Genomic DNA, 13,911 nt, shown 5'->3' with positions numbered 1-13,911 from the left:
TCCTTTATTTAAATTGCACTTCCCTCCTTTTAAAATCCTTGGGACAAATTCCCTCTTCTTTCTTTTCTGTATAGTTTCCATTACCTTTTTTTTTACACAACTGTGTAATATAGATTTTACACTGTATGATAGAAGGACAGATAATGCTTTACTATGATACGTAGACTAGTGTACTCAGGCTTTATGTACACTAAATAAGATATTGTCTTTCTGAAACTATTTTAGTTGGTCCTTAGGCAAGTGAAGGAAAATGCTTCTTTTGCATCTCTTTCAAAGGGAAGAAGTCTAGCAGAGGACTGGGCTGAGTATCCTGTCCTTTCTGATGGACAGCAGAGTGTTGCTGCACTCCTGGTCAAGGAGCCTGGAGGCGATGTGATCACACACTCAGACTGGATTGGCTGATATAAGACACAACCTTTGTGGTTACATCAAATCTCCAGACCTGGATTAGGGCAGTCTTGTTTGAAACTCCTGCCTCTCCTACACAGTTTCCTTGTTTACTGTCAGCAACACCTGTGTTGGTTCCATGTTGTATTTATGCAAAATCACACTGGGCTTGGGTCAAAGAAGACCCGCGTTGCTGCCAGTCCTGAAGTCATGATGGACAAAGCTCCCTCTCTTCTCCACTGGTCAGGGCAAGTCCTGGGCCCGTCCTCTGCTGACATCCAGGTCCTTCACCCGGCTGCCCCTCTCTTGCCTTCACCCTGGGAGCCCACAGAGTGTCCTACTGCAGCTTGTAGTCTTGCCCTGTCAGTTTGGATGCTCTTCCTGTATCACAGTCTCTGAGAAAAAAGAGCTGAGTTTTGGCCCTCCTCAAAGCAGCATGACTGCTCCTACAGAGAAGCATGGTGCAAAGAGACATGAGGAAGATCAGGCAAAAATAAAAGTCTTTCTCATCCCAGCCTCTTCATGTCCCTTCTGTTCACAGTATACAGAAAAATGCAAAATAGCAGCTATGTGGAGAGGTTTTCCCGGCTCTCTGGGGAAAAGCAGTAATGAGGAAGCAATTTTTTGCCTTTCTAGTAGGACCAGAGTCTGAACTGGATTAGATGGTAGGAATATATTTTTCTTTGGTTTCTGCAGGTGTGTGCAATTTAAAACCAGCAGAGCCATGGCCGTAGTAAAAGAAAATACAAAATGGAAACAAACCACAGTACTAAAACCAAATAAAAATTGTGTCATTGTTGTGCCAGATACAGTCAGAAACATAAAAGAGATGTTAATTAGTTACGTGTTCCTTGCTTTCTGAGGCTGTTTGCTCCCTGTTCTGCATTTTGCAGCTCCTTATAAGGTTGAGTGTTGTGCAACAGAGTGGGAGCAGATGCTATGCTTCTTTTGTGAGCACCTATGCCAGTGACAGGATTTGAGCTTATCAAGCATATGTTTTATTCACTGAGGCTAAGAAGCCATTTTCTGTAAAGTTGAATATTGAATGATGAAAGAGGTATCTTGCGTTAATTTTATACTTTTTTTGGGGGGGTGCCAAAAAAAAGATCAAATATGTTTGGCACATGAGATATGAGAACAGCTGCATTTTGATAATAGTGCAGAGAAATAGATGACCTTATTAAATTGTATCTCCCCAAGTCTTCCAAAGCAAGAAGCACAATTACATTAGAACCCTCCGGAAACTCAGTAGATTTCCCTGGAATTTTATTCAGTCATGTACTGTCCAACTATCAAAACCCTGTCCAATGAACATGGTATTGCATGATATACTTCAAAGCCCAGGCTTTAGGTACTATCATAAAATTATTTACTTGGGAAAACAGTAAAGGTAAAACAGCATTTGCAGACTGCCCACATGAAAATTCCTACACACATGTCTTTGGGCTTGAATAGAGATCCATGAAAAACCTGTTATATTGTTCAGGCCTTGTGTGAAGAGAAATGACTATAGGGAGGAGCAAAGCAGGAGGAATAGATAAAATTAACAATTAAAAAAAGAAATTTACTCACTGCTTTTAGACCAAGTCTGCATTTCATATAAAAAGGCAAAAATGTTTCATTTGTGGCCAATACTGGCACTTACCAGATTTTTGTGGCTTAATTTTTTGAATTAATTAAAAACTGTGTAGTATTTTTGGTATTTCTGTATTTCCCGGGGGGAAAAAAAAAGTATATGGTTTTGGCACTTACTGCACACAGGACAGGTAATTTAATCAATCCCCCTGTCACATGTATTTGTCTATCTACAGGGAAAAACACAGTGATACCATCAGCAATTTGAAATAGCTGTCATTGAAGTATGAGTATGATTCACCAAGGGCAAGCCAGGCTTGACAAACCTGATCGCCCTGTATGACAAAGTAATGTGCTCGGTTCATGTAGGGTGAGTGGTGGTCATTGTCTACCTGGATTTCTCCAAAGCTTTCAACACAGTTTCCCACAGCCTCCTCCTGGAGAAACTGCTGTGTTATGGTCTAGGCAAGAGGTCTGTGCAGTGCCTGGGGAAGCAGCTGACCAGCTCACCCAGAACACCAGACATGCTGGTAAATTACTCCATTCCAAACTGGCAACTGCCACAAGTGGGGATCCCCAGGGATCACTGTTGGGCTCAACACTACTTCCTGCATTCATTAATGAAGTGGGAGGTAGGATCAAGTGTACCCTCATAACATTTGCCAGTGAGACCAGACTGAGTGGGAAAATGAAGACTTTGGAAGGGAGAGTCACCCTGCAGGAAAACCTGGACAGGCTGAAAGAGTGGGATAAGAAGAACCTTATCAAGTTCAACAAGACCTTGCACCTGGGAAAATGTAGTCCAGGAATGTAGCACAGGCTGGGATCTATCTACCCAGATGGATCCATCTACCCTTTCTCTGTGGAAAGGGAACTGCGGGAATTGGAATCATCACCCCAGGGAAGTGATGGATTCCCAAACACTGAGCAATTTTGAAATTCAGCTGTATAGGATGCTGAGCCATTTTGACTAGACTGTGCTTTCACCAAGAAATGTTGGACAAGATGATCCTTAAGGTTCCCTTCCAACCTGGTATTCTATGATTCTGAGATGAAAATCCATTTTATTGATTATGGGTGCCTAATATTTTACTGTTGCATTGACAGCAGCCTTAAATTTTGTTGTTGTTGCTTGGATTAAAAGATGGAGCTGGAGCAGGTGTAAAAAGACCAGATCCCAGGATTCAGTATGCTCTCTTCCTCTCTGCCTGCCTCCTACCTGCCTGCCTCTTGCTTCCCCAGCACATGAATCAGTGGCCTCAGGCAGAAGACACCACTGCATCTTTCTCACTATGACACCTAAAAGACCTGATCTATAGGGCAGCTTTTTAAACTGCTGTGGTAAAATCCTATTTAGGGTTTCCAACTTTAATAAAAAATCCAAGAATTTTGGTCCTGCAGTGGGGAGCTGAGTAGCACCCAAGATGAAGCACAAGCTTTCTCACTGGGGTGGGATTTACTGTGTCACCAGTCACTCAACAGCAAGCTCTTTAAATACCGCTTTTTGCTCAAACATGGTTTCTGAACATGCTATGGTATGGTATTAATAGGAGAGGAGACCAAAAAAGTTATTTAAATAGATATATAGATTTATGTAGCAAACAAGATGTACTAAATTCTCTTAGCTGCGTAAAGACTTTTTTAAAAAAGTTCTTTATATGGCAAATAAGATACGGAGCCAAAAATTACATTAAATCTTTATAAATTGTGGAGTCTTGTTTAAATAAAATGATTTATGCAGGTAATTCTATTAATGGTATTGATAGCTATCTGCATAAATCCCAGCCTTTCTAACAGAAAAATATGTTTTTACATTCAAAATGCATCTGGACATCAAATAATGTAGCACTGTAATCCTTGCTCTCAGTTAGGAAGACAAGGATGGTGTTCTGTATGTAATTATCATATACATTAAGGAATAATGCAACAAGATATTTTCAAGGGATTTTTTAATAGAGTGAAAAATAAGATGTTTGGTTATCTTTCAGAAAGACAGAGCAAATATGGCCTATGAGGTCTCATTTATTTTCTGTTCAAATCATCTGTAACACTTGGAAATTTAAAAATCTTTTTGCAATGAGTTAATTTATTTTTATCAAACAGGAACAAGTTTGTGTAGAAGAGGTATTAAAAAATTTCCAGATACATTTCTTAAAGCACCCAACAGCTGAAATTAGTGTGTGGACTTTGATAATTCCTGATGAGTGTACTAGAGCTCTGGCCAAATAGTCAGTAAAGAATAGGATCAAATGCTAATATTTGATTAAGTTCCTCTAGAAGTTTTCCTTTAGATTAGGTCGGAATCCTACCCAGCTAGACCTGGATAAGGAACATGTTTTCAGAAAATTTATGGGGTGGGTGGGAGGTGGCAGGGGAAGGAATATTCATTATTTTGACCAAATATCCTACCAAAAAAAAATGGTTTGTGATTTGCAAGTTGTGGATCTGAACTCAAATTTAGAAGGAGTGTGTGGGTCTTCATCAACCTTATTCTGACTCTTGTAATTTAAACAATATTTTTACTTCCAGAAAAAAAGGATGAATGTATCCATAGCAGCACAGCTGTACTGGGAGGCTGTATGACTCTCCCACAGCCTCATTTGGCTAAATTACCCCCTCTCAGTGTTATGATGCTGCAGCTCAGTTGTTAACCAAGCTAGCTGAGACCTGCTTAAATCTTTGCAGGCACTGCAGTTGCCTCTCTGATGCAGCCTCAGAGGGCCTAGAAGTCCATCCAATAGCACTGCATCCCATGGCAAATCTTCAGGTGATTGTGGAGACACTCATGCCCACCCAGACTACTCTTGTCTTGGTGTCCCATGCTTGTTTCCTGCATGGATGGCATTTTGCCTTTTACACTGAAACTTTAAAATGCTTGTGTTTGATGGTCAGCTGCTGTCAGGAGGTCTAGAGATGCACTCCTCAGCATCTCAGGGGTGGATGTCAGGTGTATGCTGGGCAGCAGAGCAGGAAGCAGGAGCAGCAAGTCCATCCACTGAGGAGCCAAGCACTGGCTAATGCTCTCGGTGTTGACATGGAACCCAGTGTCCCAGGTAATGCAATAGGCCACAGAGCTCCTCACTGTCTGGATGTACCTGCTTGGGTGGGCATTTACATATATGTTGCTGTGTAGGGGGTTTTTGCCTAGAGAAAAACTGCCTTTTAACTTCCAATCACCTAGATAAGGTCTCTTCAATACTCCTACATGTACTTAGCCAGAGATTTACAGCATCGTTTCAAGGGATATTTGAATCCTATTTCTGCTACATTTACTAATTTAATATCTTGTGTTATGTCTTCAAATAATATTTATTATGTTCAGTGTGACCAGAACAATTTTATTGCCCTCTGTTGTATGTTAACTTGGAGAAAGTAATCCAACAGTGCTGCAAATTACTCTTTTTTGGGGGAGTGGAAACATGCTAACACCCAGAAACTCTGGCTGTCTGCTGGTAGAGGTAGGACAAAGAAGCCTATAGGTACAATATTCAGGACAAAGCATTCTGGAAAGGGTTATAGGCACACTGAGCATCTTCTGGAAAGAGTGAAAGGATTGAGCTGAAAGAGAACAAGCAGAAGGAAAAAAAAAGATGATGCTTTTATTGTTTATCTCTTATGACTGACAGGAGAGATCTTTAAAAAGTACTCTTTGAAGAGGGTTGTCTAGTTCTGATTATTTTATTGCAAGTCCATGCAACTGCTGTGTGTTTTGATATATGTTCCTTCTCTTAAATAGTTCAACCTGTTCCAAAGTAATCAATGCATCTGTTTCTGTATTCCTCAGCCTTACATATACTGTGCAATCATTAGTGAAGTCTGTGGCTGGTATTTTATGCTTCTCCACACCCAAAAGTAATGAGAAACTATTTTATAGCCAGACATATCTTCTGACTGCTTACTTTACAAAAAGAAAATTTTCAGAGATGACAAAATCAGAAAAAGTACCGAAACTACTGTTAAGATTCATATTTTTTTCCCCTAGGATTATTTTTCAATGGTCATTTATTTCTAAGAAAATTTTTAAGTAATATGAAGACTCTAAACAGAAGAGAAATGCTGAAAGAAAAAACATGCTTATCTGAAGTAGTAAAGGATTTTCAAGACTACCTGTAAGACATCTATCTTATTTCCCACTGAGGACATTGTTCACTTCTTCTGAAGAAATTGTGCACCTTCATCAGTAAGACCAATCTGTAGAGACATAACAGGAAAAAAGGATTCTGAAGTCCAGATGCTGGATTTCCAGGGATTCAATCATGACAGGTCTGATTTGTTGTTTTCAGAATGGATGGAATTCACTCCTTCAGGCAGCCTGTATACAAGAGTCACTCTCCAGTCTATTCCAATCTACTTTAAGCTCCTAAATATAGACTGTTACTGATATTCTAAGTAACATGCAGGGAGAAATTTTGTTTCATTTACATGCAATTGGTTGCCTTTACAATTCTCTGAGGAGGACTTTTGGTAAGGTGAACTATCAGACACAACCTTCAGAGGATGAAAACAAACATGGTACCCTACCTCCCATGCGGAGCACTTGCAGAGTAACAGCTGTGCTGAGCTGCACCTACTGCTGAGCAAACACATTTCAAAGCCTCACTTTCTGCACTCAGAATTACTTTGGGATTGTTTGTTTTTCAATTGTTTTGCACTCCAAAATTACAGTAGGATACATGAAAGCCAACCCCATTGAAGTCTTTGTATCAAATTTCACATCAGGGTTTTATCTTATGTTGCAACAAAGGGAATCATTTCTGATGTGCTTTAATATATGCTGCTGTACCTGCTCAGAAAATGAGGTAGTTAGTATGAAATTTCACACAAAAATTATATATAATTATCTCCCCTCTACAAGGGAATGTACTAGGCCGAATAGTTGTAAGGAGTATTTAATGCTATTTTAGAAGATAAAAATGTAGGCAGACAGATTTACATTTAAATCATATTTCAATCAACCTTAAAGGTTCAGTTTACACAGTGAGGGTATAAAATGTTAGCTCATTAAGTATGCACAATGTTTTGCATTGCATGAAGGATATGGATTGTACTTTCGGTTTCCAAGCAAATTAAACCTGCTGTCAGTAAGTACACTGTAGCAGGATACAGTGGGCTCTGTGGAAACCAACTTAAACAATTTATGCTACTGGGTATCAGTTGGGTGAATTGGATTTCAGATAAATCCTCAGTGACAAGCTTAGGTTCTTCTTGCAAGACTAGGAAGAATCCGCATCTCTTTTTCTGATCACATCTTTAGGACAATACTTTTACGCTCTATGCAAAGGAGTTGAAAGAGTTGTGGTGGGAGATCCTGCACAGAAGGCACAAAAAAAAATTATTATGCAGTGAGAGACAGTCTCTATGACTTAGCAGTAGCTGCCTATGTCTTGCCACGTACACATTAGGGATTGATCCGGGAACGTGTGTGTAGCTGGAGACCAGCCCACCCATCCCTAGCCCTCTTCCATGTGAATGTAGTCAGTGACCCCAGGGTATCCTTCTTTCTCATTTCACTCAAAGATGCTTTTTTTCAGCCCTTTGAAGTCTGCATAAGGAGCCAGATTGTGCGTTAATTCATTCCAGTCAATCTACCCCATCATATGGTTTTCCTTAATCACTGTGTTATAAAAAAGAGGTGGGCAAATCCTGCCTATCCAGTACCTCATGGTTTATGGGGTTTTTTGCATAAGATGTAATTAGTAAACTACACTTGAAATCGAGTTTTCAATCACCACCTTTCCACTCCTTCAAAGTGCTCTAATGAACAGCCAGGGAGACATCATCATACATAACTTCTTATGGTATTCACTGTGCTTAAAAAAGATATTCTAAGAACTTTCCAAACATTGATTCATCATCCAGCTGAGAATTCTGAGAATTCATCTGTTGAGAAAAATGTTTATGATAAAGATGAGACCATGAAGTAACCGCCTGCATTTAATTAAAAAGTATTTCAAATAACTGTATGTGCAACATAAACAAAACCAAAACAAAATTGAAGATAACCAAATGTCTAAGGCAAGATAATTTTATTGAACACGTACAATTTCTTAGTAATAATGCATTCACATCTTTAGTCTAGAGGGTTCTAAAGCCCTTTACAGACTGCATGCACTGTTTTCAGTGTATTCATAAAAATAGACAAAAATTTCTAGGTGGTACTCTTCAAAATTAAATGATTCAGCAAAGTCCTTTTGTGATCCTTTCTCAAAAAGACTCTGTGAGGCTTTATATTGTCATTATATCCTCCCAGTCAAAATATTGTCCCAATATGCTGCGACTCCTGAAGAAATTGGTTTCTATTTGTACAACACCCAACCATATTTTCAGCCATCTTATGTCTGGACAATGATCACAGCAAGTCCAATTTCCAACCATAAAGTCTGTTTTTCCAAAAGTGGCATCCATCTCCCAAAAGATTTCCATCAGACACTTCTGTGAGCATCTTTCAAGTTTCCTCTGGATGAATCTGTCATGCAATTAGGTTATGGATGGGCTGCTGTGACAAATAGGTTGCCGTTTGCCTTTCGATGTACTTTTGATTTTGATGTTTTCAGTATTTCCTTCTTTTAGATGCTGTCTTCTGGGAGCTGTACCCACTCTATTTTATGTTTCGGATACAATACTTGCAGCAGCATCTTTTCTTTGTGAATACAAAGAGCACATTATAATGTGTCATATTTTTCCCAGGAGTGAATATTATTTTGAATACTTACTGTATTGTGAAATAGCATGCAGACTAAAGAGTGCATTTAGTTACTGGTTTTCGTGGCCTGAGAAATCTTTCAGTTGGTAAAATAAATCATAGAATCATAAAATGGCTTGGTTTAGAAGGTACCTTAAAGGTCATCTAGTTCCAGGCCCTCTGTCATGGGCAAGGACACCTCCCATTACTCCAGGTTGCTCAGAGCCTCATCCAACCTGGCCTTGAACCCTTCCAGGGATGGGGCATCCACAGCTTCTGTGGGCAATCTATGCCAGTGCCTCACCACCCTCATAGAAAAGAATTTCTTCATTCTTCCAAAATATTTAAGTCTTAATGTTTTCTGTGAAGCCTTCATTTGGCTCTCTTGCCTGTGGCTTATGATACCATCTTTAATTATATTATGATTTAGTATTTTTCCTCAAGATCTCTGCCTTTGTTCATTGCACAGTGGACTGGATCTGCAGATAAATCACATCTAAGGAATGAAAGAGACTGCTGTCTGAGGAAATTCCTTTGCTGACGTTGGAATTGTGAGGCAGGAATCTGAAAGAGAGAGAAAAGCTAAGACAGCTATTGCTGCTCTGGAGGAATAGGTTCTACTCCTCTCTTTACTGCCTGAGTTTCTGACTGGAATTACTGTCCACTTCTAGAATAACTTTTTTCTAATTGTTTTTTTCTTGTTCTCTTTTTTGCATTAATTAAATTTGCATTGAGATATCTTTCTAAGAAAAAAACCAATTGAATACTATTGTAAAAATTTAAAAGGTGGGAGATCAAATTTATCTTTTTATTATTTAAGTAATTCTATAGTTAAATCCAGCAGCTAGTCCATACTGCTTTGTTCCCAACTTCTCGCTGATACAATTTTCCAATTTATTCATGTCTTATTTTTGCCTGGCTTTCCCTACACCAATATGGACTATTTCAGGTCAAAGAGACTTAATTCATTGTTAAAATTATTTATTTAAATTCCAATCAGCATGAACTTTTAAAAAAATAGCTTCAAAACTTTCCGCAGTCCTGCTTTTCATTACTGTATTTAATGAAGAAATTATGAAGGCAGATTTTAATGTCATCAATGTGAGGATATTGCTTTTGAATTTTGCAGCACATCTAGGAGCAAAAAAATAAAATGTCCCTTTGAAAGCAATGTTTTGTACTGCAGGTAGTTAGGCAACTCCTTAGTTCCTCTGCACATGAGCAGTGACTAATCCTATGTTTCATTTATGCAAATGAATCACACAATTCAGAATCTGCCCCTAAACCAGGCAACTGATCTGCAAATAAATTTGAGTTAGGTCATGAAGAATATTGTTGTCTGAGGGCTCCAAATCCAATTTTATTGTATTTTTTTCTTTTAGTTGTCTAATGTCCTTGTAGCTTAAAAAACCAAATTGCCTTGGTGTTAATGAAGCGTAATTACTTCCACTTTCTGAACACTAAATATTCTCTTTCTTTTTTCAAAGTTTCTAGGTCAAAACACTAGCACTTAGGAACAGTCTACATTCATACTCTTCATTTCGGCTGTTAAAGGATGGGTTTTCTCAAAGCAATTAAGCAATTTAGGAAGGTATGTGGTACTACTTTTATGCACTGGTCAGCATAAGGTAGAATAAATGATTTAGAGCTCTTGATACACTAGATGTCAAGTGTATCAGAAGATGTCTATGGTCTAAAAACACTTTCTCAATATCCAGGTTATAAAATAAGAAGAGATAAAGGACTGGAAGTAAAAAAAACCAAGCAAACAAAATAAGCCCCATAAAATAAAATTAAAATTGAAAACTTTATCCAGGTCAGCCTATATTCCAAATTCCTACTACAAGTCTTTCTTAAGTATCTACTTCATTTTTATGCTGCCATCCTTCTATTGCTGGTAAGTAATTAACTCTCCAAAAGATGAGTTTAACTTAGAATGGGAAATACTTTAATTTAGGGGAGAAGACCCCTAAATTCTTCATACAAAAAATCAACTTCCCCATGATCTTGCCTCTAACACTGAAACTGCTGCCTATTTCATCATAAAGTTTCAATGTCTTCTGCTCAGTTTATATCGTCATAATAGTATTACTTTTATGAGATAAGGAGGCATAGGTAATTATGCTATATACTACATAAAATTTTTTTTCAGCCAAAAGTAGTTGCAGGGTTTGTGCATTAAGGATGTTACCTTTGTACTGCATGCTAAGGAAAAGTAGTAGAAATTATACTAACTAGAAATATAACTACTTCTTCAAATATTAATATACTCCCCATAGTCATTATAACTAAAAGGGAAAAATTGCTTTTGAGCATTTCACATTCATCAATAGTTCATGAAAATACGTAACAAGTTATGACACATCTAATAAAGATGAAAGGGATGAAAATCCTTGTGAATTTTTAATATGGATAATAAAGGGCATTAATACAGCTTAATTATATTAATAAATAATTTAAATTACTTTTTAAACTATGTTTTATTTTTATTTGAAATAATTTTATGTGGTATTCTTGGAGGAATTATATACATGGCATTATACTGCCAGCCACTCTACAAGGGGAAGTAAAAGTTGTTGTACTGATGATCTGAGTAAATATGGCCACTTAAAACATTCTTAGAACATTTCAGCCAAAATGCTGTATCTTTTAAAATACCCTTTTAAATCCAAAGTTTAGATAACTATTAAATAACAGTAAAAAACACTCAAAGGTCTTTCCTGAGGTTAGATGTCTGATTGGTCTGCCCTCTTAAGGCAAATCAATTTCTGTACACATTATCATACAAAGGAGTTATGTTGCTGGCTTTGCAGGGGACACATTTCATTTTCAGTCAGCTCAGGTATAGCTAAGTTAAAAGAAATGTTGGTATTTCACTTTAAACCAGGGGCTTAAACCAAAGTTCAAGACTAAGTCCCTAGCTTTACCTCAGTGAAATATTGTAACTTTATTTTCTCAGCAAACTAAGCTAATATTGCATCAGAGCTTTAACTACTTAGCAATTCAAGGTTGACACACTTTTAGCAAGATCCATGTGCCCAGATTGAAATTTGTCTTTTTCACCTTTGCTGCATTTTCACAGGGGAGTGTACCAGTGTACCTCCCTTTCTCTCTTTCTTCATCTCTGTCTGTGTTCCCTGGCTGCAGCCTGCTGACACTTACCTAGAATCATAGAATATCTTAAATTCTAGGGGATCCATACGAATCACCAAGTCCAACTCCCTTCTTCCCCCAGGACTACCTAAAACTAAACCATATGACTACAAATATTGTCCAGACATTCCTTGAACTCAGTCAGGTTTGATGCCATGACCACTTCCTTACAGAGCCTGTTCCAGTGACCAGGTACCCTCTCAGTGAAGAAGCTTTTTCCTAATGTCCAATCAGAACTTACCCAAACACAGCTTAATTCCATTCATTTCCTCATGTCCTATCACTGGTTACCAGAGAGAGATCAGCACCTCCCCCTCCTCTGTATCCCTTGGGAAAGCAAGGAGGACAAACCCTCAGCCTTCTCCAAGCTCAGCAAACCAAATGACTTCAGCCTTTCCTTGTAAATCTTGTCTTTGAGTCCTTTCACCATCTTCTCACTCTCCCCTGCATACACTGTAATAATTTTATAGCCTCCTTACATTGCGGCCCCCAAAACTGCCCCCAGCACTTGAGATGAGGCCGCCCCAGTGCAGAGCAGAGCAGGACAATCCCCTCCCTTGCCCGGCTGGCGATGCTGTGCCTGATGCACACCAGGATTTGGTTGGCCCTCCTGGATGCCACACTGGGAAGACACACTGGACACACTACAGGGCACACCATTCAACTTTCCATCCACCCAAGCACCCAGATCTCTTTCCACAGGGCCTCTCTCCAGCCTCTTGTCCCACAATTTGGCTATATAACCTGTAAAGCTTGCTGTAGTAACTGGTTTGGTCTTACCATCTACCTGAGTTTTTCCCCTTCTGGCACTGAGAGCCAGGGAAACAGTTATCACAGCCACCTGAATCAGCCAGGGCAGCAAATTTATACCAGGAAATATGTATTTTATTTTTTTAGGAAGATGTATTGCTTGCAGTGCTCTCACCTGAGGACAGGTGCCCCCAGAGGTCCAAAGGAATTTTGTGTCTGAAACTCAAGTGTGTCTGATTTCTGCCTTACCCACCTGAAAAGTTCCATGAAAATCTGTCAGGGCTGTTTCTTAACAGCTCTAGAGACCTTTAGTCCTTCTCTTCAAATTACATTTCTGGTCTTAAGTGGGGATAAGTCCAAAGACTCAGAGTTACTAGTTGTGTGCTGTCCTGTGTATCCTGTGCACAAACAAGTTGCAAGTGTTCACTGTCAGGTGACTTTATTGTTCTATCTCCATCCTCTTGTTTAAAAGATCCCTACAGAAAAATACTTAAACCCCAACACAATGCCAATAAGCAAGCCAACGTCTATATTAATAAAGCATTAAAATCTCTGCATGTTTATCACAACCTCCACATAGTTAACTTCTGAAATATTTATAAATTGTGTAATCGTTTGTGGAATTATCTGCATTTTATATTTAAAAAATAAAATTAAAAAAATTATCTGTCCTGTCCAAACAGTGGATGCTAACAGAATTTTTGGTAGGAGCCAAATTGCATCTTTGCAACAGCTGAGCAAATCACCTGCTTTCCAGAGATAGAGTGTGACTGGTGCACTTCTTACACCCAGGGAAACACCACCTCCATGGCCTCCACAGCAGAGTAAAATCAAGATTTTTTTTTTCCTCTCAGTCTACTTAAAGCTAAGGGTAATTGAATGGGTCACAAAGATGATAGAGAAGGAAAATGTCTCACTGTCCAATAATATTACAAGTCCTAAAAAAATCAAAGAGAAAAAAAAAAGCCCAAACCACCATTCAGTTGCCTAGAGAATAACAGCTTCATAGATATCTATAAACTACCCTCTCATGTATATATTCAAAGAAATTATTTAGTCATGCATTAGAATAAAATAACCCACTACAGCTGAGGTAAAACATTTAGGAGCAAAGTTTAGTGATTTTATTTCACAAAATATTTTTAAGTTTAAAAAAATGGTTGCATTCCAATTAAAAGGAAAAACATACAAAAATTTCCCTCGGAATCATGCAAGAAGAGAAGTGGAGCAAAACCTGCCCTAGCTTTTAGAAAATTGAAATCTTTCATCCAGAAAACACTCAAATTTGAAAGAAAGAAAGGTGACAGAGTGTGTCCACTTCAGTGAAAGAAGACCATGCTATATCAGGTTCCCTGCTGTCTGCT

At 38.5% G+C, this 13,911-nt stretch overlaps 1 protein-coding gene across 2 annotated transcripts in view; it reads left to right on the top strand.

Annotated features, from left to right (window-relative positions):
* Positions 1-13,911, top strand: part of NKAIN2 (sodium/potassium transporting ATPase interacting 2) — a 530,520-nt gene that overhangs the window by 380,850 nt on the left and 135,759 nt on the right. The gene's annotated exons all lie outside the window — the stretch shown is intronic.

This window comes from Corvus cornix, chromosome 3, assembly GCF_000738735.6.
Source record: "Corvus cornix cornix isolate S_Up_H32 chromosome 3, ASM73873v5, whole genome shotgun sequence".
NCBI classification, from domain to species: Eukaryota; Metazoa; Chordata; class Aves; order Passeriformes; family Corvidae; genus Corvus; species Corvus cornix.
The sequence above is the reverse complement of the archived record's forward strand: the minus strand, read 5'-3'. Positions and strand labels throughout refer to the sequence as shown.